Genomic DNA, 6,025 nt, shown 5'->3' on the forward strand with positions numbered 1-6,025 from the left:
TAATAATGAAAAAAATTGGTTTGCACGGCAATATAACGTGAGTCACGAACTTAATAATTTTACTAAATTATAATTTATAATATGTATGCAACAACAAGATATATTTAATTTTAAATCATACCATCTTCTTAAACACATAAATATACTTAGGATTATGAAAAAAAAATGCTGATACTTCGTTCGCATCCATCGCGTCGTCAGTCGACACAATTGGAAATTACAGAATTATAAATAAAACTATTTGCTAAACAATGTATTTATTATTATTTGATGTAAATAAAAACTAAATATAAGATCCTAAACAATAGAAAAATTTAATTTTTTTCATTGTTTGACAAATTTATAAAGTACATAAATTGATTTTTTTTTCGTGATTTTGGGGGGGGGCATCGCTTCCATGCCCCCCCTTGTATCCGCGCCTAGTCATATTTAGAGGAGGCAGTCAGTATAATCAACGAAATATTATATTACATGCTATTACAGTGAAATACGTAATTATACGTTACTCCTGTGAACTTTTATTTCTATAGGCTATTATATTGGGGTGAGTTTATTTTTTTTAGTTTTATTTCCGTTAGACTTTTTTTACCGATGGATGAGTCTCGATTTCAAAGTTTTTTTTATAATTTAACTAGCCGAATAGGTGATAGGCTCCTCTGTGTACAGTTATGAAAGAAATTTTACCATCTATTTAATTTAATTGATCTTATTTAAATTGTTAAATATCATTAATATGTTTTTTAATTATTTTGTTCATGTTAAGTTTGTAATATGCATTTATTTTAATTGTATTCGAAAATATTCATAGTTTGTATCTATATCAATGTTTGTTCGAAACTTTGTTTTGCCTGTAAATAATTATCATATCACTCAATTTTATATTTTATTTTTTAATTTCTATATGCCAAATTTTTTACTAAATATAACTGTAATGTTCTAATTATTTAAAAAAATATTCTTTAGTTATAGCCTGTAGGTAATTTATAAGCTTAAAAAAAATTCAACCAAAAATATAAGTAGGTATAAAAAATACTTAAATGAATTGATACACATTATTATTATTGTAATCTATATTAATAAACATTACATTAGTGTGATAATTTACTGAATAATTTATAATAATTATTATGATTATTAAAGAATATACCTAAATTTACAATTTGCATAAGGGTACAACGAAATAAGTAAAAGTTATGTTAATTAGTAGAAGTGTTGGTTTGAGTGAATAGTATAATTCAGTGATATTACTTTCAATTTTAAATTTCATTAGGTACTAATGATTTTATTCTTTTCATATATTTAAAAGTTTTGTTGATGAGTTGCGTTTTAACTTATTAGGAGAATATGTAAGGGATTGTTTGGGTTAGATACTTTATAATTAGAAGTCACTTACTGATTAGAAGTAGCCAGGATTGATGTATTTGGGTGATTTGTTGTGGCTGCAAGGATTTTTTTTTTTTATATTGAGAAGCTAGTTTAGAAAGTATTTGTAATTTTATTTCGTATAAAGAATTATTGCTATTACGTATAAGGCATATCTGTGATAATGCATACATTTATTGATGACATGATTAAAGAATATTTATTTTTGAATTTTTAACTTTATCCTAAAGTTTGATAAATAGTGTATGACTTTTAAGTTTTAATAGAGTTTAATGTAAATATTTGGTTACATATACCTAAATATATCTTTATTCTCAAAAGTTGGAACCAGTTTTGGAGCATTGATAGATGGTGTAGTAACCCGATCTTTTACCTATATATATATTGAACACTTGCATTGATTAGTATGGTTGTAAAAAATTATAGCTGTGTTATTAGCGAAGGTAGTAAAATAAATATCAAAAAAGTGTGGTTGATCATTATTTTGATTTAATATTATATGGAGTAGCAATGTAGCATACATCATAATAATAAGAAACTTACAATATTGGATAGGCAACTTCTATGTTTTTAAAGGCAATGTCAAACGTCAGTAATATTCATCACTGAGTGTTATTTATAGTATTTTTTTTTTTATAAAACATTAACTATTTCTAGAATTTCTAGTTTCAAAACAGTTGTTGATAGGCTGTAGATAATATATACATTCTACATAATATGCAATTGAATGTCAGTCGTCAGAAACTCAGAACCAGTGCACCATATACCTGCCATGCACAATATTTTTTAGTAATTTTTAGTAATAAACTAATAACACGAAGTATGAACTATAGCTATATAACTATTATAACTATAACTATTTACTTGTAAGATCGAGTTAAATAATAATATTACAAAGATATAATATTTAGCGGATAATGTATTTCTTTTTTCTCGGCGACACTGCGAAATAACCGTTATCAGTGTGTGATAATAGCAGCCCAGCCTTTGAAACAGCTGCGAACCCCCCGTGACCAGTACGATATTTTGTTTATTTTGTTTTCGCGCTCCCGTTTGTTAATTTTTGCACTCTTGCAGTCTTGAACCTCTCTTCCACCGACCGACCACAAGTTAATCTACTGATTACTCATCTGTGGACGGCCCCCCCAGAGTTGGAGAGTCACCAACAGCATTGACTATCGGCTCTCGGGAAATGATTCATTAGTATTTAGCCGTCGACAGTGTCGTTCGTCGTCTGAATTAAATCCGTTGCGATTATCGTTATCAGTCGTCTTTATTGTTCGCGAACGCATTCGTTATTGTTTCGTTTGTCGTTTCGCCGTCTACGATGTCGTTGTACTCTTGTCTTTTATCATAAACCATGCAAAGCAGCCCGTCGTTGGGGTCCGCGGTTACTAGTTGAGTTCTTCGTTGTTTGAGCTTAGGGGACACAACCGTTCACGTAAGTACTTAACAAAACCCTCGAATTTAATGTGTGATAGAAAGAAAAACTACACCCATGGCGACGGTCTTCAAAGGGCGGTAAAACTAGGATAAGTAATTGATTCCTTCCCTGATTCGTGTTTATGTTGTTTTAATTTTTATTTGATTAACTTTATTTTGCTCTTTCTCTTTTCAATTAGTTGGCCGCTTTATAAGTCATACTGTTAATTGTTTACAAAATAATTGCCATACAAATTTTATTGACTGATTAAAACAGTTGTGGTATCTGAGTGTAATCAACGAATATTAATATGCCTAACTATTGGTCCAAGCGTTAAATTAATCAAAATATCTATGATTACAGACATATTATAAACTATATTTATCTGTGTCTATGATTTAATATTATTATAATTATGTAGGTAGAGAAACAGGTTTTTATTCATAAAAAGTTAATATAATATAAACTTATAATTATCATTGGTGACCTAATGATTAATTATATAATATATTTATATTTATTTAAAAATATAAAAATATATCAATAATAGATATTAGAATTGTATATGAATTAGTATGTTATAAATGACTTGTGCATGTAACTATGATAAATTATTGAATAATGTACAGTTAAAAATTATGACAATACTGATTAAATTAACTTAGATTAAATATTAAATTAAATTACAAATATAAGTCTATAAAATATCAAATGATAATGATGTCATAATGTTGTTTTGTGTCTTCATACAATTAAAACATATAGTTCAGTTAAAAATCCTGTTAAAAATAAACAGTTTCAATTGGTGTTTAGAGAGAAATGTATACGATAAAAGTTCTTCCAATATTACTATATTGTTAATAGAAAATCAAAAAGAAATTAACGTATTTTACTTGAATTCTTTATGTATTATACAAACTGTTAAGACCTTTTGCACACTTCTACCAAACTTCCATCCATTCTGTCCATTTTGTTGTTCAATCACTGAACATATATATGATTTATGAAATATCTTTCTTCATTCTATCTAATTATTGCTTGAAAGGTCTTCCCATTAGTTGCTTTTTTGTTAAGTTTTTGATAAAGATAATTTATTTAAAATTTTCACCAATTCACTAAACATAGCCAGTCCACATCAATCATTTTGCTTTTAAAAAAACAGGTTATTTAGCTTATTATATTTTAACCTTTCTATATCGTGGTTTTTCACTTTTCATGTTCCTCATTTTGTTTTCAAACAGGTCTGAGAGTTGTTTATAACATTTTTCTCTTGAAGGTGAATAGTTTATTTTTGTCCCTTTGTGTTTTGGAACATATCTACATGTATACAATACTATCAGATGCAAATATGAGGTATTATACAAGGTATAATACAGTTTTTCTTTTGTAGTTTTGGGCAATACTTCTATTATTGGTTATTGTTATTTAAGATTTTTTGATTTTTTTAGGTATATCTACATTTTCTTAGTTTCACGGGTTATAAAATGATTAATACCTATTATGTATAAATAATTTAATGGGTGTGTTTACTCTATTCTAAGTTTTTCTGAATAAATCTATGCATGTTTATAACATTTTCAAGGGTTAAATTAATTTTTTATCTATATATATATATATATATATATATATATCATATTGTTAATAAGTAATATCTAAACTTATTATTTTTAATTTTTGTTGGTAGTTTATTACTTATGATTCTTTTATTATTTATCTTATATCTATTAGTAAATTGAAATGGACTTAAATTTTTAAGTACTTAACGATTTGTTCCTTAAAATAAATATTGAGCATTAAATAATGTCAAAGCTCATCATTATAAGTTATAATATGATAGATTTTAGATTTTTATGACTTATTATGTAAGAAAAACATTTGTGATTAATAGGTGTATTGTTAGAAGTAGGTAATAACTATAGGTGCATTGGTACATGATCTTTGAGCTTAAAATATATTATGTGTTTATTACTTCATATAATGTGTACTTGTTATACTTAGAAAATTATGATTAATTTTTATAGAAACAGGTAGTAAAAAATAACTTAAATAAACTTGGCTACTAATTTAATATTTTCAAGGTTAAATAAAAACAATCTCAATTTTAACCTATATGCTAAAAAAATTTTGGGTCTTGGTCAAACGGTCAATACTAAATCTGTTAAGACGTATCAATGTTTATTATTTTTTCTATAAACGAATATCTATAGATGTTTTTAAATGAAATTTAATTCAAAAGTTTCTTTGGCTTAGCTATTTATTAAATAATCAAATCCTAGATTATGTTGTTTAACCAGAATAAAAATGTTTTATATTTTTTTCTCAATTTCCTTTTTGTACATTTTTAGTAAAGTCCAAGTATTATAAAACAACTTAAGCACTAATCATAGTATATTATCTTTATAATTATTATTTTATTCTCTATTATATTTTTTCTATTACTTAAGTATAATTTCAATTTGCTGAAAAAAAAAATTGATTTTATTTATGTAATAAATTGTGATTGGGTGTGTCATTTTGGAAAAAGTTTACTTTTGAGTCTTGTTAGTTTAATAGCTGTAGCAATTAAATGTGAGGGGAATTTTATTGTCCTCAACCTTGTTGTATTAAATATAATCAGCTAAAATTGAAATGTTTTATGATAACGTTCTAGTTAAATAAAATTATGATTAAATTATATTAAATTTTTTATTCAAACTGTTAATTTTATTAATTTTAATGCTAAGTGTTTAAATTTTTCATTTTTTTTGATGGTATGATAATTAAAATATTTTTTTAGTATAATTTTAATTTCAAAAAATTTTTAATATTGTTTGTAGTTTAAGCAATGTTTATTATAGGATAATTTGTTATAAATTATAATTATTAGGTATACAAGTTGTTTAATCATAACAAAGTAATATAATAATCAAGTAGTTATATTATTAGGTATTATTTAATTTTTTTTTTATTTTAATTCATAAATAATGTTGTGTATACAATTTTTGGAGGATGTAATATTAAACCTATTATCTAAAAACCATCTAAATACTTTTTATTCACATTATTATAATATTACCTGTTTACATATTATTAATATATAATTTTTAATAACTTTATTATTATAATATAAAAGCACTTTTATTGTTTGATTTCAGTTATTAGCAAAATTGAGGCCCACTGAGTTATATTTTAATCAAGCTGGAGGCGTCCGGGGTAAAAAAGCTGCTTCGTGAGTCATCT

The sequence above is a fragment of the Rhopalosiphum maidis genome, chromosome 2, assembly GCF_003676215.2.
Source record: "Rhopalosiphum maidis isolate BTI-1 chromosome 2, ASM367621v3, whole genome shotgun sequence".
In the NCBI taxonomy this organism is placed as follows: domain Eukaryota; kingdom Metazoa; phylum Arthropoda; class Insecta; order Hemiptera; family Aphididae; genus Rhopalosiphum; species Rhopalosiphum maidis.